Consider the following 24,697-nt stretch of genomic DNA (forward strand, 5'->3'; position numbering starts at 1 on the left):
TCAACATATGAAGGTGATAAAAAATATCCTTGCATCTCTAAAGCACATTATTGCATTGCAACATCTCACAAAGTGCTTCATGTACAATGAACTATGTGGACTTGCAGTGATTTCTATGGAGACAAATGTGACGGGCATTTTTCACACAGTAAAATCCCAGCAATAATAATGAACCAATTTGAAAAAAAAATGTATTTATTGCTTTGTGGGATGTGGACGCCACTGGCAAGGCTGGCATTTATTGCCCATTCGTAATTGCCCTTGAGAAAGTGGTTGTGAGCTGCTGCCTTGAACTGCAGCAATTCGTCTGTTTAAAGTACTCCCACAGTGGTGTTCGGTAGCGGGGTTCAGGATTTTGATCTAGCGATGATAAAAGAACAATGATATATTTCCAAGTCGAGAACAATTGTTCTGTTGTGTTAGAGATGGCTGAGGGAAGAATGTTTCCCAGCAGATCTCCCACCTGCTCTTCAAATAGAGCTGTAGAATTTTTTAACATCCACCTGATCATGCATACATATGAATATTGCATACTGTGTGGAAATGAATAATTTATATTGACTCTGTTGCCATACAAGACATGAATGGTTCAGTATCCCTACCTATACAGGGCCACCACCCAGCCCCTTTTAAATAGGAGAATCTGATTCCAGCAGTTGCTTCAGACAACTAGCAATGCTTCATTTTTCAATTGTTGAATTGTGCATGTCTGACACACCTCTTGCAACTATGCATGTGGATGAAAGGATCTATTTCTGCCAAGCTGCAAAGAGTTCTTTTTTATATCGTTTTCCTCACCGCCCCCCCCCCCCCCCACCCCGCCCACTCATCCAGTTTTGGACTGAGACCCAGTCATGAAGAAAGCCCGTGGGCCATGCAAGAAGTGCTGCCTCTCCCTAGAAAATGGACGTTGTCTGCATTGCCAAAGAACTTCTTCCCCAGTGTGTTGAAGAAGAATCTAGGAACTGCAGTAAATAGAACTTCTGACCAAAACTGCAGCAGCTTCTCCTGATAAAAGCAGTGCGATTTCTTCATCAAATTGCAGTGGATGAAGGCTAATTACATACAAATTACGTGCGTAAAATCAGTTCCAATCAATTACAGCAGTGCAGACTCCAGGCGTCCCATCTTCTATCCTTCATAAACTTGAGGTAATCCAAAACTCTGATGCCCATGTCCTTAAATCTGCTCACTGACATATGTTGGCTCACCGTTAAGCAATGCTTCAGTTTTAATATTTACATGCTTATTTTCAAATCCCTCCATGGCCCTGCCCGTCCGTATCTCTGTAATCTCTTCCAGCCGCACAACCTTCCGAGATACCTGCACTGCTGCAATTTTGGCCTCTTGCGCGTTCCCAATTTTAATACTCAACCATTGGTCTCAGTCCTAAGCTCTGAAGTTCCCTCCCTAAACCTCTCCAGCCTCGACATCTCCTTCTTCCAAGTGATCCTTACAACCCACCTCTTTGACCAAGCTTTTTGTCACCTGTCCTAATGTCTCCTTGCGTGGCTTGGTGTCAAATTTAGTTTGATAATGCTCCTGTGAAGCGCTTTGGAACATGTTACTATGTTAAAGGTGCTCTCTAAATACTAGCTGTTGTGTTTTGAGGATTTAAGAAATAGATACAGTAATGGGAGCATGCCTGGGGCTCCCTGTCCAGGAGGATGAGATCTTGTCGACCCAAGGGGCCTGCTTCATCCAATACATTAGTGCTTAGACACTTTTAATGGCTACAGGAATGTTTCTGCACTGAATATTTAAGATTCCGATAAGTCTCTTCATTTTTCTTGTCTTTGTGGCCATGTTTCTGGATTAAGCAGGTTTAATCCCTTCTGTGTTAGCTGGTTTGAATGCATTCTGATGCTGCATAATTAGTGCTGTTTGAAATTGGAAGTAATGGGGGAGGAACCCATCTGTTTTTCCACTGCTTCTGAACCAATGCTTCAACCCTGTGTCATTCCTCACCTGTGATTCTGCACTCAGCAGAGCTTGCTTTGCTTGGGAATACTTTTAACTCCCACTGGAGCTGGTGGGCAGTTTCATTGAGAAAAAGAGAGAGGAGGAAAATAAAAGCCCAGGCTTACTTACGTGTTGCCAGGACAAGTGCAGTCAGACGACGGGGTCGCATTTTGCTTGCAGAACTGAGTGTTGTTACAAGTGGAGATACAGAAGATGTGTCAATAAAGCACAGCCACTGAAATACTCCACAACCAACACCAACTCTATGTTGCCACTATATTTTGTTAAGGTATACATTTTTTTGAAATGACAAAGACATGTTGCACTATTTCTCCTCATCATTTCTTACCTGTGCGAATAAAGGATCTTCAACTTAATGCAGCTTACCCAAGATGAGTTTAAATACATTTGAAGAGATGAGGAAACACCTCTGGATTTTTGAGGGGCTACTTTACTCATGATGAGTGATGGAAATTGGACGTTAGAATCACTTTGTTGCATTCTTAAGGCCTGCTGCTATGTGTTTGACAAACAGATTGCCTTGATGGGCTGGGGGGAAAGTACTCCTGCTCCTCCTGGCCCACAAGAAGTGCTGAAAAAGTGTTTATCTCTTCCACGCAGCAGACCTTGCCTCCCTTCAGATGTCAGAATTCCGTAGGCCCAGGAAACCCAGTGGTCAGGGACACCATCTGATGCCCGCAGCCTCATGACAATACTTAAATGAGGGAGCCGCCTCCTGGCTGTGAGTTGGGTATCCACTCTTTTATTAGTCCTCCGTTAAAAACGGGCTTGAGGTGGGTTGCCATCAGAGGAGATGAGCATAAGTGGAGGGGACAGAGGAGATTCGGAGGGAGAGGGGAGTGATGGGGGAAAGCAAGGAGAGGAAATGGAGACGAGGGAGGGGAGCGAAGGGATGCTTGCAACTGGTGCTGCTTGGCACTGCCTTCATTCCACTGGAATATATTTGTATCGACTGCTATATGCTGGCTGTTAGAAACATAGAAAACATAGAGAATCGGAGCAGGAGTAGGCCCTTTAAATTGCTGCGCCATTTAAAAAAGATCATGGCTGATCATCTAATTCAGTACCCTGTTCCAGCTTTCTCCCCATATCTCTTGATCCCTTTGGCATGAAGAAACATATCTATCTCCTTCTTGAATATATTTCATGACTTGGCCTCCACTGCCTTCTGCGGTAGATTATTCCACAGGTCCGCCACGCTCTGAGTGAAAAGATTTCTCCTCACCTCAGTTCTAAATGGCAAACCCCGTATCCTGAGACTGTGACCCCTAGGTTTGGACTCCCCAGACTTCAGGAACATCCTCCCTGTTAATGCTTCATTTCTGCTTGCAGCAGATTAATTCTCGGAGACTTCAAAACAATCCAGGATAGTTAGAAAACTTTATTTATCTATGTACCTGAATAATAACAAAAGAAGATTTGCAACAGGATGAACACACATGAACATAGAAGTAAAAAATGGCAGTTTAAAGATAAATGGAGGAAATAAGCAACATGTTTTTACTTCACTGAATGCCAAGTGGCAAACCAGTTACGGTCACTGCTCGTGGTTAACCACCAACTTTGTACTCAACTCAATAAGGAAACAGGTGGTGGACTGTGTATGAGAGGTCTTTGAAAGCCTGTGGTACAATGAATAATGATGGAGACTGGAAGCTACTGGTCCTCAGGAATATGGTATGTACTATAATAATTTTGTTTGATGTCCTGTGAGTTCATGTACCTGTGTGCACTGATAGACATTTCTGTTTTGTAGTCCATTTACTGAAGACACAATAAGCACATGGCTAAGCATCTGAGAAACTGTTTGTTTACACTCATAAGACTCAATATTGACATGTACTAGAAATAGAGATTTTTGGAAGCAAGAAAAAATGATGTACTGCAAATAGCGCTGATGACTATGGATTATTTTTTGGATTACTGAACATAAAAAAAGCAATTTTAGTTTTAAATTATCTGCGACACTGTGACTGGAAATAAACTGAATCTGACAGTCTGTTGACGAGCCGAGAATTTCTGCTTTCAGTAAAAGTAAAACTCTCTTTTTTGATTCTTATTTTCTCCTTTCTCATGAAGATCCTGGCTGTTGCTGGGGGATATTTCCATGGGCATCAGCAGCCCTCTCGTACCTTGCCTGAGCTGTTGAACTGCTCCCAGTGAGTTGGGGAATATTCTCCTTTGGAGCAGGGCTGTATGCAATTTGAAGTGGACATGACAGTGATGCACAGAACTCATCTCTGGAAAGCCCACTGCCAGAACCAACGAGTCTGGTGGGCAGGCTCCGTGAATGGTGATGAGGCCTTTGTGCGATATGTTCCGTTAAAGGTACGCCTCAGGACTCAATCATGCAGACACGAAGCATTTTTAATAATGGTGACAGACAGATGGAAAGATGGAGACATATGCCTGTCTCTTCAGACAGAAAAGTGTACCATTACCCCAGCATGAAGTTTCATCTTGATCAGCACAAGAAGGCCTTATCTCATTTTGTGTCTTGTTGCATTAAACTGCAGGGGAAATGAGCTCAGTTAATGCCCGAGACACCTTTTACTCATTGATTTAATTGCCACTGGTCTCATCTGACATGCTATCTGTCATCCCTGCAAATAGGAGATAAGAAACGCATTTTAAAAGGTTGTAAGTGCCACATTGCTGTCTAATCCTGGGATAAATTGCTACGGATGAAAGGAGAATTAACCAGCTTTTCATCTCATTAGTTAGAACCATAGAACTATAGAAAAGTTATGGCACAGAAAGAGGCTATTCAGCCCATCGTGTCTGCGCGAGCTGAAAAAACTAGCTGCCCAATCTAATCCCACGTTCCAGCACCTGGTCCGGAGCCTTGAAGGTTACAGAACTTAAGGTGCAGGTTCAGGTACCTTTTAAAGGAGTTGAGGGATTCTGCCTCCACCATCGATCCGGGCAGTGAATTCCAGACACCCAGCACCCTCTGGGTGAAGACGTTTTTCCTCATGTCCTCTAGTCCTTCGATTAATCACCTTAAATCTGTGCCCCCTGCTAATTGACTTCTCCACTGGGGGTAACAGGTCCTTCCTGTCTACTCTATCTAGGCCTCTCATAATTTTGTACACCTAAATTAAAGTCACTCCTCAGCCTCCTCAGTTCTAAGGAAAAGAACCGCAGCCTAAACCAAAATATAAACAAGAAATGCTGGAAATACTCAGCAGCTCTGGCAGCATCTGTGGAGAGAGAAGCAGCGTTAACGTTTCAGGTCCGTGAACCTTTATCAGAACTGGCAAAGGTTAGAAATGTAATAGGTTTTAAGCAAGTCCTGCTGAGTATTTCCAGCATTTCTTGTTTTTATTTCAAATTTCCAGCATCTGCAGTATTTTGCTTTTATCCCAGCCTAAACGATCTTTGTTCATAGCTGCAATTTTCAAGCCCTGGCAACATTCTTGTAAATCTCCTCTGTACTCTCTCCAGAGCAATTATGTCCTTCCTGCAATGTGGTGACCAGAACTGTACGCAATACTCCAGCTGTGGCTAACCATAGTTTTATACAGTTCCATCATTACATCCCTGCTTTGCATTCTATACCTCGGCCAATAAAGGAAAGCATTCCATATGCCTTCTTGACTTTATCTACCTGTCCTACCACCTTCAGGGACCTGTGGACATGCACTCCAAGGTGTCTCACTTCCTCTACCCCTCTCAATATCCTCCCATTTATTGTTTATTCCCTTGCTTTGTTTCCCCTCCCCAAATGCATTACTTCATACTTTTCCAGATTGAAGTCCATTTGCCACTTTTTGCCCACTCAAGCAAGCCATTGATATCATTCTGGAGTCTACAGCTATCCTCTTCACAAGCAACTACAATTTTTGAGTCATCTGCAAATTTCCCAATCATGCTTCTCACATCATGAATATATACCACAAACAGCAAGGGATGCAACACTGAGCCCTGTGAAATGCCACTGGAAACAGCCTTCCATTCAAACAAACCATCCGTTGACCATTCCCCTTTGTTTCCTGTCACTGAACCAATTTTGGATAGAACTCACCACATTCCCCTGCATCCCAAGGGCTTTTACTTTTCTGACCAGTCTGCCTTGTAGGATCTTGTCAAATGCCTTACGAAAATTCATGTAGACAACAGCCACTGCACTACCCTCATTAATCCTCCTTGTTACTTCCTCAAAAAAGTCAGTTAAGTTAATAAGACACAACCTTCCCTGAACCTATCCCTGTTACTATATGTCGAAGTGACAGTTTATCCTATCTCAGAATTGATTCAAATAATTTGCCCACTACCAAGGTCAGACTGACCGGCCTGTATTTATGACGCATACTTGAGAACAAAGCAGAGATTCAGTGTGCAAATCCCAAACTGGTTTTAGACAAAACTGAGATTGCTCACAATCCTAACGAACATTCGGAATTGCTGTAAATTTATAGGTAAATCAGCGTTAGGAAAAGTAAAAAAATAGACTGTTGTTTCAGCTGGCAACTTTTCATAAAACCTATGTTCTTAATCACAAGGCATGCACTCTCTTCTCCTGTCAGTTATGGCTCCCATAATCAATTCAATTCACTTGTTTCACTTTGGTTCTCTTTGTTTTCTTTTCTTTCCTGACACTGACAGCTTCCTTCTTGATCCATTCTTCCTGTATAAGCTGAAATAATGAGTGTTGGTAGGCTTTAGAAATGGGGGGTGCATCGCAGTTGAGCCCAATCCTTCTCCGAGCCAGTGTCCCAAATGTGTATTTTCTCGTGGAATATAATTGGATTGTGATCAGGAGTAGGAGCCCTGATTGGTCCCTCTACCTGTGGAGAATTTATGACTTCAACTTAAGAACAAAGAAATAGGAACAGGAGTAGGCCATATAACCTGCTCCACCATTCATTAAGTTTGTGACTAATCTTCTACCTTAACTCCGCCTTTCAACACTATTACCATATTCCTTGATGCCCTTTGTGTCCAATAATCTAGTGTCTAAAAATCTGGAGCCTCAGCTATTTACAATCTGTATTAATGAAATTAAATCAGTGCTGGAAATACTCGGCAGGCCTGGCAGCAACTGTGGAGAGGGAAACAGAGGTTAGCGTTTCAGGTCTAAAAACAAGAAATGCTGGAAATACTCAGCAGGTCTAGCAGAAGAGTTCTGATGAAGGGTCACTGACCTGAAACGTTAACTCTACTTCTCTCTCCTCAGATGCTGCCAGACCTGCTGAGTATTGCCAGCATTTCTTGCTTTTATTTCAGATTTCCAGCATCTGCAGTATTTTGCTTTTATTACATGAACCTTTCAGGTCTGTGACCTTTCATCAGAACTGGCAACAGTTAGAAATGTAGTAGGCTTTGAGCAAGTGAAAAGGTGGGGGGGGTGGGCGAGGGGGAGAGAAGAAAAGGGAAGCTGTGTGATAGGGTGGAGGGCGGGAGAGATTAAATGACAAAGATGTCACGGAACAAAAGGCAAAGGGAGTGCTAATCGTTGTAGTAAAGATAAAGCATTAGTCCAGAGAGAGTGTGAGTGGCAGAATAATGAAGAGCTCTGTCTAAAAGCAAAAACGTGAAACACCAAGTTTGAAACAACACATGGTTAAAAAATAAAATTTTTAAAAAAGGCAGTCATGCTCTAAAATTGTTGAGCTCAATGTTGAGTCCAAAAAGCTGTAAATTGGAAGATGAGGTGCTGTTCCTCAAGCTTGCATCGAGCTTAACTGGAACACTGCAACAGGCCAAGGACAGAAATGTAGGCATGAGAGCAGGGTGGTGAATTAAACTGGCAAGCAATCCGAAGCTTGGGGTCATACTTGCGGACTGAGCAGAGGTGTCATGCAAAGTGATCACCCAGTCTGCGTTTGATCTCCCCAATGTAGAGGATACTGCATTGTGAGCAATGAATACTGTGTACCAAATTGAAACAAGTCCAAGTAAATCAGTGCTTCGCCTGGCAGGAATGTTTGGGGCCTTGGATGGTGAGGAGAGAGGAGCAGGTATTACACCTGCGATTGCATGGGAAGGTGTCATGACCCAGACAGAGAGACCGAGAGTAATGCATCCAAATTTGCTGATGATTTGCTAGGTGCGAATGTGAGCTGTGAGGAGGACACAAAGAGGCTGCAAAGAGATACAGTCAGGTTAATTGAGTAGATGGAGTATTGTGTGGGAAAATGAGAGGTTATTCACTTTGGTAGTAAGAGTAGAAAAGCAGAATATTTTTAAAAGGTTGATGTTCAGAGAGACTGAAGTGTACTCGTAAAAGAAACACAGAAATTTTGCATGCAGGTACAGCAAGCAATTAGGATGGCAAATGGAATGTTGGCCCTTAATGCATTGGGATTGGAATACAAGAATGAGAGCAGGAGTAGGCCATTCAGCCCCTCGAGCCTGCTCCGCCATTCAACTGGATCATGGCTGATCTTCTACCTCAACGGCATTTTCCTGCACTATCCCCAAATCCCTTGATACATTTAATATTGAGAAATCTATCAATCTCTGTCTTGAACATACACAGGTACTGCCAGACCTGCTGTGTATTTCCAGCACTTGCTGTTTTTGTTTCTGATTTTCATCATTCGGGGTATTTTGCTTTTAGCACGAAAACTCAAGGTAGTTGAACATTGAAGCCAACATTGAAAATAGAAGAGCACAAGCACATCAGGGCTCCTCTTGGTCCAGCCTTTACTCCCATTTGACTCAGAATTGGTTCCCAACATTGAAATGTGGTCTAATTTCATGCAGCAGATGACTCATGCTGGTTACCAATGTATAATTACACCCTTTAGAGCAGAGAGATGCTGAAGAAACAGTGCCTTGAATGAAAATAAGATGTGCATAAAAAGGTGATGAAGTCTTTGGGAATTTGAACAGGAGTCAGCCCACGAGCCTGTTCTGTCATTCAATGAAATCATGGCTGTATATGCTGGAAATACTCAGCAGGTCTGGCAGCATCTGTGGAGAGCGAAGCAGAGTTAACATTTCAGGTCAGTGACCTTTCATCAGAACCGGCCAAGGTTAGAAATGTAACAGGTTTAAGCAAATAAAGCGGGCGTGGGGCAAAAGTGAACAAAAGGGAAGGTGTTGATAGGAAAGAGGGTCACAGAGAATAACTGACAAGGAGGTCATGGGGCAAAGGCAAAGAGTGTATATTGTAGTGAAATAGGGTGTTAAATGACAGAATAATGAAAGCCCTAGCCAAAAGCAGAAACATGAAAAAAACAGTGGGCAGGCACACTGTTAAAAAAAAATTGAATGATGAAACAAACTAAAATAAAAAATAAGAAAGGGGGGCTAGTCATGATCTGAAATTATTGAACTCAATGTTCATTCCGGTAGGCGAGAGCGTGCCTAATAGGTAAATGAGGTGCTGTTCCTTGAACTTGCGTTGATATTCACTAGAATACTGCAGCAAGCCCAGGACACAGATGTGGGCATGGGAGCAGGGGAGTGTGTTGAAATGGCAAGCGACAGGAAGCTCGGGGTCATGTTTTCAGACCGAGCAGAGGTGTTCCGCAAAGCGGTCACCCAATCTGCCTTTGGGCTCCTCAGTGGAGAGGAGACCGCATTGTGAGCAGCAAATACAGTATACTAAATTGAAAGAAGTACAAGTAAAACATTGGTTCACCTGAAAGGAGTGTTTAGGGTCTTGGATAGAGAGGAGAGAGGAGGAAAATGGGCAGGTATTACACGTCCTGTGATTGCATGTGATGGTGCCGTGGGAAGGGGATGAGGTGTCAGGGGTAATGGAGGAGTGGACGAGGGTGTTGCGGAGGGAACGATCCCTTGGTAATGCTGACAGTGGAGGCCAGGGGAAGATGCGTTTGGTCGTGGCATCACGCTGGACGTGGCGGAAATGACAGAGGATGATCCTTTGGATGTGGAGGCTGGTGGGATGGAAAGTGAGGACAAGGGGAACCCAGTCGCCTTTCTGGGAGGGAGGGGAAGGGGTGAGGGCACAGGTGCGGGAAATGGGCCGGACAGGGTTGAGGGCCCTGTCAACCACGGTGGAAGGGATGGGGGGAATCCTCAGTTGAGGAAAAAGGAAGACACATCAGAAGCGCTGTCCTGGAAAGTTGCTTTATCAGAGCAGAATCGTTGGAGATGGAGAAACTGGGAGAATGGAATGGAGTCCTTACAGGAGGCAGGGTGTGAAGAAGTGTAGTCGAGGTAGCTATGGTAGTCGGTGGGCTTATAATGAATATGAGTAGACAGCCTATCCCCAGAGATGGGGACAGAAACGTCGAGGAAGGGAAGTGTCGGAGATGGACCATGTAAAGGTGAGAGAAGGGTGGAAAGTGGAAGCAAAGTTGATAAAGTTCTCCAGTTCTGGGCAGGAGCAGGAAACGGTACCAATGCAGTCATCAAAGTACTGGAAAAAGAGTTGGGGGAGGTGTCCTGAGTAGGACTGGAACAAGGAAAGTTCGCAAAATAATAGGCTTTGAGAAGGTGAAAGCAGGGAGCGTGGAAAGAACAACAAAGGGGGCAGTCTGTGATAGGTGGAGAGCAGGAGAAATTATATGATAAATACTTTCATGGTGCAAGAATAAAGGGAGTGCTGATGGAACAAGTAAACAAACAAAAGATGTGTCTCGCGGAGGTGTGATTGGCACGATCCTGAATAGCTGCTGTCCAAAAGTGGAAAGAAAGGGGGAAATAAGTGAGAAGCGAGAACAAAAACAAACCAGCAAAGTATAATGAAACAGCAGGGAGGCAGAGGTTTCGAACTGAAGTTGATGAACTCGGTGTTGACTCTGGAAGGTTGTTCAGTGTCCAGTCAAAAGATCAGGTGCTGTTCCTCATGAGTTTGTGTTGAACTTCATTGTAACACTGTGGCAGGCCAAGGAGAGAAAGGTCAGTGTGGTAGCAAGGTGGAGAATTAAAATGAGAGCTGACAGATCATGGCTGATAAACGACCTATCTCCATGTACTCACCTTTGTTTCGTATCCCGTAATACCCTTGGCTAGCAAAATCTATCAATCTCAGATTTAAAATTAACAATTGATCTAGCATTAGTTGCCGTTAGCGGAAGAGAGTTCCAAACTTCTACCATGCTTTGCATGTAGAAGAGTTTACGAACTTCACCCTGAAAGGCCTGACTCTAATTTTTAGGCTATGTCCACTAATCCCTGATGCCCCAACCAGCATAACTAGTTTATCGCTTTCTACCCTCTCAGCTCCACATGATGTCTCCAAAACTTTGATCAGATCATCCCTTAATCTTCTCAACTCCAGTAAATACAACACGAGTTAGTGTAATCTTTCCTCATAATTTAACCCTCGAAAACAGCTATCATTGTATTTAATCTACTCTGCATTCCCTCCAAGGCCAATATATCCTTCCTCAGGTGTGGTGTCCAGAACTGCTCACAGTGTTCTAGGCGTGGTCAGATCATTATATTAAGTCTAACTGTTTCACTGACCTTGGATAGCTTTAAGTTGAGATATGCGAGGTCACCCTGATGGTTCAGCTGCATCAGGCAGTGAGGAGCTGGCTGCTACAGATTAGAAGGTTTGAAACCTACTCTGTGCTACGAGCAGAGCTACATGGGGCAGTGGTTGAAGTGCAGCCACTGGTGTCAGAACCCCGATTAAAAAAGGGCGAGATTGAGCAGAGGTCATTCTTATCGTTGCTTTTTAGTGATTCCTGTAGGAAGTGTGGGTGCAGACGTGGGTTGAGGATAACTTGGCTATATTGTCACTTCCCTGCATGTCCCCACCCATTCTCAGGCTGCCAGACCTGAGGAGTATTTCCAACATTTTCTGTTTTTATTTCAGATTTCCAGCATCCACAGTGTTTGGCTTTTTTGAATTATACCCACCGGCTTTAGCATATCATTTCCAATCGGAAAAAATTCTGCACTTAACCGACATTTCATCCTCCTTCCCACCCTAGCTTCCCAACACCAGCAGTGGGTAATAGATGCGTGGCTTCAGTCCTTCCTCTGATAACCTCACCACGTGGGGATTCAAATTCTATCTTTTCAGCTTTCACAGATTTCCTAAATTATCTCTACTTGTGTAGTTTAATATTTGCAGAAAAAATAATTTTCTAAGATGCCTTTCTAGTGCATATGACAACCTGGAGCCTGTTTAAGTGTCCATCATTTTATCCTTAGTTTGAATTCAGTCTGTCTTGCTCAGTTTTTAAGTCAATTTGTATTTGTGTTTCTGTTAGTTTGTGTGTGTGTCTGTAAGTGTGTATGTGTGTAGTTCGAGGAAGTGGTGGCAGAGCGTCACTTCAATTCCACATTAAAGCCTTGATTGATTGGCTTTGATGCTGCAGAGTCTGTGTGCTGGGAACTCATAACATCACTGCTCATTTGAAAGGGGCCAGTTTTATTTCTCCAGTTACTGGAATCAGCCTCTGCAAAGTTAAATCAAAATCAATTACAGGACCGTTGGACCGTCTGCAGATCGAGAGAAACCCAAAAAAATCACATTATGACTGAAAGGAAAATGAAGGAAAGGTCAACCAGACAGGAAGGAATTCCAGCTTGTTTTGCAAAAATGGGATCTGACAGCCCACGACCCCGGCAGAAATTTGGGGGCATGTTTTCTGCGGTTGAGGGCTCCTCGGAAAATAAAAGTCTGAATTTTGGTGCTTTGGGTTGTGGCTCGAGCAGGCAAACAACAAGTGGGAAAGAAACTGAGTCTGCTCAGCCCTTAAATAACTCTAATGTTACTGAGAAAGACAGTGGTGAGCAGAAATCGATTGTTTGCAAGGCAGGTCAAGACTCTGAAATCAAAGAAGCTGTACAATTTTCTAATTTAAAGGTAAGAACATTGCCTATTGTTTTGCTGATTGCAAGTTGTTGTTGTGGAACCTTTGAAGCTTCAGATATTCAAGTCTTATGTCTGCCATAGTTTATGTCGGCTATATCTGAGTCAGGGTTGACCAAATTAAGGTCTTTAAATATGAATAATTTTGATTAATATTGAGTGGACTCCAAATAGCATGGAATGCTCAGGTGTTGGATATCTGGTCGAATCAGAGGTTTCTTAGGTAATTGTGTCTGATGTGATTGGTACATACTCCAAAAAGGTATCCTTTCGAGGCAGCAGAGCCAGGGTTTGTTAAACTATTGGTGATTTAAGTACAGTCATTGTATAGGTCTCATGTTACACTGATCATTTCTGCACTATAATTCAGGAAATGTGGTTGTTTGTCAGCTGGATGTCTTATGATTTTAGCGTACATATTTTTCCATACCTTTTCAAGGCAGATGTTATGGAAGTGGTACAGACCTATAGATCATAAACAAATGGTTGTACTGACACCAACAGAGTCTTTTATGATGGGCTTCGTCAAGATTCTGTCCCAAAAGGACTTCATTGGCAGAATGCAAGGGTGTGTGACTGCACATTTCATTTCAGACATCTGAGTTAAGCAGTTAAAGCTGCATTGTTAGGGGCGATATCAACCACCTCACAAATGGTCGAAGGAAGTGGGGCATTGGTGACAACAGATTCGTAAGCATTTATTATCGGCTGAATGGAGGAGTTCTTAATTGACTACAGAGTCACTGAGAAAGATGGTAATGATCAGAATCGATTGTTAGCAAGGCAGTTCAGGAGATTAAAATCAAAGAAACTCCACAATATACTCATGGACAGGTAAGAGCAGAATTGGTCTCCTGTCATTGTTTTGATATTTCAATAATGACGGTAGATCTTCCCTTATTTTCCATCTGCTGACCACCCCCACCCCACAGCAGATTCCCTTCCTCCTCTGCTGGTTTAAGGTTCAAGTTTTGTTGACAAACTCTCTTGTACCTCAGCCAAATGCCTCACGTGTGAACCTTGATATTGAACAAGGTCTGCTTCGACCCTGGACAAGCGGGTGTGGCGGGGTGGGTATGCGGACATCAAAAGCAAACCCATTGCTTGTCCTCACCAATTGTGCACACATACATGTAGACCTCCAAGCACTGCTTATCTGAAGCATTCAGAAACTAATCTGGTTACCCAAATATTGGTGGTCAGTTAAGCATGCAACACATGTCATTTCTGCATCATTTGGCATTACTTTACCGGTGAGGGGTGGGGGGTGGGCGAGAGTTTGTCGTATTTGTGGCAAATTTTGAAGCAGGAATCACAGGGTAAGATTCTGAAGTGTGAATCATGGCCAATTTTCTTGGCCAAAGATCAGTTGATCCATCAGGCCTTCTCCACTCCATGCTAGCTGGGACACCATGACTAAATACTTAGTTCCTCCCTCCGTCCTGCTAACCCACACCCCTCAACTCCACACCCTCCTATCTTCCACCCTTGAGCTCATCCAAATCTTTGCCCCCCGTGAGCTAATCCACACTAAGATGCATTCGCTTATCATTCCTTGGCTTGTTAACCACATGTGTCCCTGCCTGGGAACACCTCAGTTTTAAAATTCTTATTTTAGTTTTCAAATCCCTCCTTCTGTAGCCTCCTCCAGCCCTAGAACCTTACAAGATCTCTGCGATTCTCCAATTTTGGCCTCATGTGCGTCCCTGATTTTAATTGCTCCACCATTGGCAGCCGTGCTTTCAGCTATCCAGGCGCAAAGCTCTGGAATTCCCTCCCTCAACCTGCCAACTCTCTCTTCCCCATTAGGACGGTCCTTAAAATCTCCCTATTAGTACAAGTTGTTGGTCACCTGACCGAATATCTTCCTCTCTGGCTCGATGTTGAATTTTGTTTGATGACACTCCTGTGAAGCACCTTGGGACATTTTATTGATTTTACTGTGGTAAAGATGCTATACAAATGTAAGTTGTTGAAGATGGAGCTCTCGTTAGATAGTTTCATTGTACAGAGTGGTGCTTGACTGTAGGGGGTTGGTGACCACCTCGTGGCAAATGGAGATTGATGACGTGTGTGAGAACAGGGTTGACCTCGGCTGAATGTATTCTGCCATTCTCCTCCAATACTGACAACTGTTACTGATAGTCTGGCTTCAGGTCTGAAGAATGGTCATTTAGGCAAAATACTTCATGTTTGGTGTACATCATAGTGTACACCATCAAGATTCAGCACGACCAGGAAAGATGGGGTTGTGTGGGAAAGGGAGGGGATGTGAGGAGTGGGGGGGGGGGTAAAACTGGAGAAAGGAAGTAAATCCAAAAAACCCAAAAGCTCAAGAACCCCCTCTGTGAGGTCTCTCCATCTACTTCATCACTGCTCCTGTCAAGGGTCCTGTGTTAAAGAGATTAGACAGGAACAATATTAGAATTGCTGATGTAATTGATGACGTGACAATGTCACTAGCCCAGTAATTCCGTGGGTGGTGATCCTGCTGATTTCACGAAGATTTGCCTGCCAGTGCCCTCTGATACTGACACCTGCAGGAGTTTCTGCGGTCAATCACAGGGCACTTTATTTGCATGGAACCATTCGCCCCTTTAACATTGTCAAATTTCCCAATGCACTTCACAGGAGCTTTGTCATACACTGAGGCACACAGGACAAAGGTTTTCATAAGCGACTTAAAGGAGGGGGGAGGCGTAGGGAGGCAGAGAGGCTTAGGAAGGGAATTCCAGAGCTTGATGACTTTTGACAAAATGAGAATAGATAAGGTGAAAGCCACCTGCTAGTTACTCTGAAATTTTGTTTCCCTTGCAGAAGCAAAGAGTCTTGGTTGAAACTGTTGATTTGAATTTATTGTTGGGAATTCTGCTGATCGAACCTTGGCCTCAATTGGCAACTTAGCTTAGTCTCATCCCATATTTCTGAAATTCTTCGTCAGGAATATGGAACATCTGAGCAGTGCGATGTAGGTTGACCATACTTTCAAAACTGAATCTGGGGGCATACAGGGTGAGAGCACAGTAAAGTCGCCAGGATGCAAAATTTAGTTTGCGCAGCGTAGCCAAGCAAAAATGTTTTAGCACCCTATATTTTGGAATCACATGCCACTAATACAGAACAAATGTGCATATAATTACAGCGAATGTGACGTCACACTATTGAAGCACATTCACACTCCATTTATAGATAATCCACTAACACTGTTCAGTTTTTCGTACCCACTATGTATGCTGTTACGACCGAGGTGGGAGGAGTGAACTATGATTTCTCGTTCCACTTCTCCACAGGTCACAACATACATTTAAATGCTGACCCAGTTACTGATGTGGTCAATCATAGATTCTACTCTCTTTTTTATATTCATTCCTGGGATATGGGCGTTGCTGGCTAGGCCAGCATTTATTTCCCAGCCCTAGTTGCCCTTAAGAAGGCGGTGGGGAGCTGCCTTCTTGAACCGCTGCAGTCCATTTGGGGTATGTATACCCAAAGTGCTGTTAGGAAGGGAGTTTCAGGATTTTGACCCAGCGACAGTGAAGGAACGGCGATATCGTTCGAAATCAGGATGGTGTGTGGCTTGGAGGAGAACTTGCAGGTGGTGGTGTTGCCCTTGTCCTTCAGGGTAGTAGAGCTATTCCACTTCAGTTTCTGGTCAATGGTGACTCCCAGGATGTTGATAGTGGAGGATTCAGCAATCGCAATGCCATTGAATGTCAAGGGGAGATGCTTAGATTCCCTCTTGTTTGAGATGGTCATTGCTTGGCACTTGTGTGGCACGAATATTACTTGCCACTTATCAGCTCAAGCCTGGATATTGTCCAGGTCTTGCTGCATTTCTACACGGACTGCTTCAGTATCTGAGGAGTCGCGAATGGTGCTGAACATTGTGCAATCATCAGTGAATATCCTCACTTCTGACCTTATCATTGAAGGAAGATCATTGATGAAGCAGCTGAAGATGGTTGGGCCGAGGACACTACCCTGAGGAACACCTGCAGTGATGTCCTGGAGCTCAGATGATTGACCTCCAACAACCACAACCATCTTCCTTTGCGTTTGGTATGACTCCAACCAGCAGAGAGTTTTTCCCTGATTCCCATTGAATCTAGTTTTGCAAGGGCTCCTTGATGCCATACTCGGTCAAATGCTGCCTTGATGTCAAGGGCAGTCACTCTCACCTCACCTCTTGAGTTCAGCTCTTTTGTCCATGTTTGAACCAAGGCTGTAATGAGGCAGGAGCTGAGTGGCTCTGGCAGAACCCAAACTGAGTGTCACTGAGCAGGTTATTGCGAAGCAATTTCCACTTTAGCACTGTCGACGACTTCTTCCATCACTTTACTGATGATTGAGAGTAGACTGATGGGATGGTAATTGGCCGGTTTGGACTTGTCCTGCTTTTGGTGTACATGACAAACCTGGGCAATTTTCCACTTTGCCGTGTAGATGCCAGTGTTGTAGCTGTACTGGAACAGCTTGGCTAGGGGCGCGGCAAGTTCTGGAGCACAGGTCTGCAGTACAATTGCCGGCATGTTGTCCGGGTCCGGAGCCACTGCAGTATCCATTGCCTTCAGTCGTTTCTTGTCATCACGCAGAGTGAATTGAATTGGCTAAAGACTGGCATCTGTGATGCTGGGGACTTTAGGAGGAGGCCGAGATGGATCATCAACTCGGCACATCTGGCTGAAGATTGTTGCAAATGCTTCAGCCTTATCTTGATCCCAGAATAAAATACACCAACCAGGTTTCTTTAATAAACAACAACATTATCAGTTTATTATAAAACAAGATATAGCCAGTAACGAAGCAAAGCATGAACATACAGATTGAAATATAAAAGTTCCCTTTGACGTTAGTCCCTCACGGACACAGACACATGGTAACTGGAAAAATGTAGAGATTTTCTTTTTAGAGCTCTGTTACAAAAAGGACAAAAAGAATACTTTGGCCAAATACTTGCTAATTATTCAACAAAAAAGAGAAGGTAAGGAAAGATGTCAGTTGTCCCTTTTTCGGTTTGACGTGCCAAATATGGGTATACAGCTGTCACTGGTATCTTTCTCTGGAGCAATTAATTCAGGCGGTGTCGAGGATTTATCTGGCAGGTTTTTCCAACGTCTCAGGAGAAATGCAGCAATGGGGGTTTCAGGCAGGTCTTTCTGGAGGAATGCATAATCAATTTCTCTATTTCTTACGCTTGCTTTGAAGAGCTTCTCAAAGAGATGGAAAAACTGGAAGGCTTTTCCAAGAGATGGAACAGGCTGAGCTGGTGACTGTTCTTCTGGCTGGTTTTTAAAACTTCAACTGACTGTCCAAAGCGAAGCCAAAAGCAATCTGAAGAGTCAAGCCTCCTGACTTCTATAAGTCTTGACCTGTCACTTCTCTGTAAACATCTTCCCCATGTCAAAAAGTCCACTGCTGGGTATTTATCTGAAGACAGATGACTTCCAGTACTTGTTGTTTGCAAACAAGACCTCTAAGTCCTTTCAATGACCCCAGTGAAAAAACATCCATGGAATCCTTTTCAGATTTCCCCCCAAAAAACACAAGTTCTCAAAATTTAACAAAAAATTGAAGTACTTTTGTAACAATACAGCGTGGTCTCCTTGCACAAAGTTGAGCCAAAAAATAGTAACATCGCTTAGACCATCGCATGCTTTCAGAGGCAGCTTTGCGTTTAGTGGGAACTTGGTGTTCTTTTATAGATGCTCTGCCTTTATTCAAAATAGGGAATATTGAACGTAGTACAGATGTTTCTTTTTGTTTGGTCGGAAATATGGAAAATCCTTTTGAAGCTCGTTCAAGCAGAATTTTTTTTTGATTCTGCCATTTTCACTTTACAATGAATCTCGAATTTTACGTGTGTTTTGCATCAGATGCCATTCAGTCAGCATCACAGCGATGACGACTGCATTGCTGCTGCATTGTCTGTGTTATGGCTAATAGTAATAATTCAAATGTTCTGGATATCTCTCTCCAATACATTAATAATCATTATTTAGCCATTTAGCAGGCACCTTTATCCAAGGCAACTTAGACTACGTGCTCTATCTTGCACCTCACTTAAGAGTTCGACATATTTCAGCACAAGAAATTGAATGTTATGATATTACAGGGTGGTGGCGGTGTGCAAGTTTCATGAACAGGGGAATGCTCCAATGACACAGTACCTGATCTGGGTCTGTCCCTGGATAATGATGACATATGGTCACATGAGTTTAACTGGCGCTCAAGATGTTGGGATCAAACTACGATGGTTACAAAGTGGGTTCCTGGTCCCCAAGAGTGAGTCATCAGTTTGTAATGGATCAACTGAATTGTCAAGGATGCTTAAATAAAAACAGAAAATCCTGCAAATACTCAGCAAATCAGGCAGCATCTGTAAGGAGAGGAAGATTTCCTTTACTGTTTTTGTTCAGGATTTCCAGCCTCTGCAGTTTTTTATTGATTGAGGGCTTCCATCTTGGGAAAACCTTGACATTAGGTTTGGCAGAAACGTGTATGTCTTTATTTAAACAGGAAGCCTCAGAGTTAACAAAACCCAGTGAAGGTCCCTCATCAGCCCTTATTAGTTGGAGTAGATTGATCAAGTTAATGATGGATAAGAGGGAGTTAGGTGGCACTGATGTCCAGGTTGGTAAGGCTGGTAGATATTTAGTCTGTACAGATCAGAAGTTTTATCTTCTGTCTTTGAGTTAGCTGATCCTAGCTGGGGTGGCCTGTAGGGTGGCTCACTTTCCGTCGGTAAGGGAAAGGGTAAAAATCAGGCCCAACGCCTGTTCATCATGTTTTGACCCCGACTGAAAATGCTGCTCTGAGGACATGGTGATGCAGCCATGGTGACACCTGACAACAGTTGCTGTCCAGGTTTGATAATAAGAGGCAGGCATTGATTTTTTACCCTCTCTGACCTTGGGAAGATGAGCCGATTGTAACTGCCCTGCTGCCAACCTGGATGGGCGAGGTACCAGTGGGCATGTGCTGTCAGTGGAACTGTACTTCGGTAAGAGGTACAACCTCATAGCCCGGCATATCCCCCACTCTACCATTACCGTCAAGCCAGGAGACCAACCCTGGTTCAATGAAGAGTGCTGGAGGGCATGCCAGGAGCAGCACCAGGCATACCTCAAAATGAAGTGTCAGCCTGGTGTAGCTACAACAGAGGACTATCTGCATGCCAAACTGCGTAAGCAGCATGCGATAGACAGAGTTAAGCGATCCAATAACCAACGTATCAGATCTAAGCTCTGCAGTCCTGCCATATCCAGCCGTGAATGGAGGAGGTGGCTCCACAAATATCCCCATCCTCAATGATGGGGGAGCCCAGCACATCTGTACGAAAGATAAGGCTGAAGCATTTGCAGCAATCTTCAGCCAGAAGTGCCGAGTTATTGATCCATCTCTGCCTCCTTCTGAAGTTTCCAGCACCACAGATGCCAGATTTCAGCCAACTCGATACACTCTGCGTGATATCAAGAAACGACTGAAGGCACTGGATACTCCAAAAGCTGTGGGCTCTGACGATATTCCGGCAATTGTACTGAAGACCTGTGCTCCAGAACTTGCCGCGCCCCTAGCCAAGCTGTTCTAAGACAGCGACAACACTGGCATCTACCCGGCAATGTGGAAAATTGCCCAGGTATGTCCTGTACACAAAAAGCAGGACAAGTGCAACCCGGCCAATTACCGCACCATCAGTCGACTCTCAATCATCAGTAAAGTGATGGAAGGTGTCATCAACAGTGCCATCAAGCGGCACTTGCTTCGCAATAACCTGCTCAGTGACGCTCAGTTTGGGTTAAACCAGGGCCACTCAGCCCCTGACCTCATTACAGCCTTGGTTCAAACATGGACAAAAGAGCTGAACTCAAGAGGTGAGACGAGAGTGAGTGCCCTTGACATCAAGGCAGCATTTGACCGAGTATAGCATCAAGGAGCCCTTGCAAAAATGAAGTCAATGGGAATCAGGAGGAAAACTCTCCGCTGGTTGGAGTCATACCAAACGCAAAGGAAGATGGTTGTGGTTGTTGGAGGTCAATCATCTGAGCTCCAAGACATCACTGCAGGAGTTCCTCAGGGTAGTCTCCTAGACCCAACCATCTTCAGCTGCTTCATCAATGACCTTCCTTCAATCATAAGGTCAGAAGTGGTGATGTTCGCTGATGATTGCACAATGTTCAGCCCCATTCGTGACTGCTCAGATACTGAAGCAGTCCGTGTAGAAATGCAGCAAGACCTGGACAATACCCAGGCTTGTGCTGATAAGTGGCAAGTAACATTCACGCCACCCAAGTGCCAAGCAATGACCATCTCAAACAAGAGAGAATCTAACCCATCTCCCCTTGACATTCAATGGCATTATCATCGCTGAATCCCCCACTATCAACATCCTGGGGATTACCATTGACTGGAAACTGAACTGGACCAGGCATATTAATACTGTGGCGACAAGAGCAGGTCAGAGATAAGGAATCCGGCGGCGAGTAACTCACCACCTGTCTCCCCAAAGCCTGTCCACCATCTACAGGCACAAGTCAAGAGTGTGATGGAATACTCTCCACTTGCTTGGATGGGTGCAGCTCCAACACTCAAGAAGCTCGACACCATCCAGGACAAAGTAGCCCGCTTGATTGGCACCCCATTCGCAATCATTCACTCCCTCCACCACCAACGCACAGTTGCAGCAGTGTGTACCATCTACAAGATGCACTGCAGCAACGCACCAAGGCTCCTTCGACAGCACCTTCCAAACCCGTGACCTCTACCACCTCGAAGGACAAGAGGAGCAGGTGCATGGGAACGTCACCATCTGCAAGTTCCCATCCAAGTCGCACACCATCCTGACTTGGAACTATATTTCCGTTCCTTCACTGTCGCTGGGTCAAAATCCTGGAACTCCCTTCCAAACAGCACTATGGGTCTACCTACCTCACTGACTGCAGCGGTTCAAGAAGGCAGCTCCCCACCACCTTCTCAAGGGCAATTAGGGATGAGCAATAAATGCTAGCCCATATCACATGAATGAATGAATTAAAAAGTGACAATGGAGAGCAACTAAATTAATTCTTGGAATGAGGAGCGTTTGAGTAGAGCGGGTTTGTTTCTTTTCAAGTCAAACACCATCTTGACTTGGAATGATATCGCCATTCCTTCGCTGTCGCTGGGTCAAAATCTTGAAGCTCCCTCCCTAACAGTACTGTGGGTGTACCAACACCATACGGACTGTAGCTGTTCAAGAAGGTGTCTCACCACTACCTTCTCAAGGGCAATGAGTGATGCGCAATAAATGTAAGCCTTGCAGTTGTTGCTCACATCTCATGAAAGAATCATTTCAAAAAATTTCCTTTGGTTTCGACGAATGAGAGAAGAATGGGGAGACGGTGGCACAGTAGTGATGTCACTGAACTTGTAATCCAGAGGCCTGGGGGCACAGGTTCAAATCCCACCACGGCAGCTGGTGGAATTTAAATTCAATTCATGAATAAAAGTCTGGAATTGAAAGCTAGTCTCAGTAATGGTGCCATAAAACTACCATTGATTGTGATAAAAAGCCATCTGATTCTCTAATGTCCTTTCGGGAACAAAATCTGCTGTCCTAACCTGTTCTGGCCTACATGTGACTCCAGATCGACAGCAATGTGGTTGACGCTTCACTGCCCTCTGAAATGGCCCTGCACGCCACTCAGTTGTCAAGGGCAATTTGGAATGGGCAACAAATACTGGCCTTGCCAGCGACTATCACTTCCCAGGAAAGAATTTATTAACAAATTTAAACATATAAAATTTTGAGAAAGCTTGACAGGTTAGATGCTGAGAGGTTGTTTGCCCAGGCTAGGGACTGCAGTCTAAGAATACTGAGTGAGCCATGTAGGACTGAGGTGAGGAAATATTTTGTCATTCAGAAGGTTGTGAATCTTTGCAGTTGTCTACTCTAGGAAGCTGTGAATGCTGCCATTGAATATATTCAAGATAGCTGTTGATGGATTTTTGGGCACAAAGGGAATTAGCGATATGGGGATACAGCAGGAAAGTGGAGTTGCGGAAGATCATCAGCCAGAGCAGGGGACTGAAGTCGGGAGAAGGAAACATAAGATAGCAGAAGAGGATTGTAAAAACAAATTTAAAAAAAATCAGTCAGCATCTGAAAACGAGGAGACAGATTATTTCTTGGATTTAAATCCCAGTTGTGACGAAGTCTCCAAGATAGGTTAACCTGTCTTTCCGTTTCAGATGCTGACTGACCTGCTGCATTTGTATTTTTTTCTCCATTTCACTATCCAATATATTCCTGTTTCATTTAAAACTGGTGCGCTGGCGTGTTATGAATGAGCGTTAGCAAATATTACAGTCCACACTTGTTATCTTTACTCTGGAGTTAGCCTCTTTGAATATTACTGTAGGAATGGTCGGATGCGTTTGTATGCAAGTCCTTTTAAATGGGCTGGCAGGCAGATTCAAGTCGTGGACAGATGAATGTGTTGGATCAGTGACTGCAAACAACCAAGTTTCAAGGTGTTTTGGTCTGTTCTCAGTCTTGCTGCAGATTTTCACCCAGCTCACTTTTTTTAAAAAAAGCATTCTCTTTTCTGTGTTTGGATTTGCCATCCCATGTTATATTTATGATAAAATCGCTGCATAAAATGGAATAAATGAAACCAGTCATGCGAGCACAGAAGCTGGGGTTCTGGGAGCTCCACCCTTGGGACTGTTTTCCTTGGAGAAAAGACTGAGAGGAGATTTGACAGATGTATTCGGTACCATGAGGGGTCTAGACAGAGTGGATCGAGAAAAACTGCTCCCGCTCCTGCAAGGATCTCGAAGGGGAGTGCACAGTTTTAAAGTGATGGGAAAAAGAAGCAGAAGCAACATGAGGAATAACTTTTTCATGCAGTGAGTGTTCAGGATCTGCTTGAGAGTGTGGTGGAGGCAGGTTCAGTCGAGGCATTCAAAAGGGAAATAGACTGTTATCTGAAAAGGAGGAATGTGCAGGGTTAGGGGGAGAAGGTGGGGGGAATGGCAGGTGAATTGCTCATCATTAGAGAGCCGGTGCAGACATGATGGGCTGAGTAGCCTCCTTCTGCACTGTAATAATTCTATAATTCATTGATTCGAATGAACTCGGTTGCTGCAAGGTGGCATCAAGCTGCTGGGATGATTTTCCTTGAACACAATGCAGAGAGAGACATCCAGTTGATTGAAACCAATGGAGACAGCAAAGGGGCTGGACTTGTCTGAAAGTTGGGTGCGGCGAGGCGCATGCTCGCAGCAGCCGCAGCCTGGTGTAATTGTATTATTGCTGGAGTCTCTCCCAACTGGGAACGGTCTGGCACAAGAGGGGAGGCTGCAAGAGGCAGGAAAGAAATAGTATTTCAAAAAAAAATTGCAACCGTTCTGTGGCTGCAGCTATTGTATTCCGCTTTTTAAAAAAAAATCATTTATTGCTTTCCGATCAGTCATCGCAGCCATGTCTTACCAGGGCAAGAAAAACATCCCACGTATCACGGTAAGGATTCAAGGGTTGTTCAATGAAATGTAATGTGGCATTCATTTTGTAATTTCAGCTAGAAATTACAAGCCCGAGTGCTTGACTTGATGCAATACTCAGGCCTTCAAGAGCCCGATTGCATAATTTCAGTCTAAAGAGCGACGCAGTTTTAATATTGTGGCACCAAGGACAGCGACTGTGCAGTGTTTGGAGGAGATAATGGCGGTGTCTTAACAGAGGCAGATGGGCGAGATTTTCTGTCTCTCTCTCTCTGTCCCACGCTCCCATCTCTGAGACGTTTGTTCGTATGATTTATTATATAAAGGATTCGACAACAGAAACAGATGGAATCCCCATTCAAAAACGAACGCTTCTTGCACGAAGAGAAATGAATTTAAAACATCCTTTGCAAAATGCTGTGAATTATCCATTTAACATGACTATTTCCCCATCCCTCCCCAACGGCATTGCAACAAAGAAGA

General features: G+C 44.1%; 1 protein-coding gene across 1 annotated transcript in view; it reads left to right on the plus strand.

Annotated features, from left to right (window-relative positions):
- The window catches only part of LOC137357089 (dihydropyrimidinase-related protein 2), a 70,338-nt gene that overhangs the window by 9,162 nt on the left and 36,479 nt on the right, over positions 1-24,697 (plus strand). The gene's annotated exons all lie outside the window — the stretch shown is intronic.

Source organism: Heterodontus francisci, chromosome 47 (assembly GCF_036365525.1).
Source record: "Heterodontus francisci isolate sHetFra1 chromosome 47, sHetFra1.hap1, whole genome shotgun sequence".
In the NCBI taxonomy this organism is placed as follows: domain Eukaryota; kingdom Metazoa; phylum Chordata; class Chondrichthyes; order Heterodontiformes; family Heterodontidae; genus Heterodontus; species Heterodontus francisci.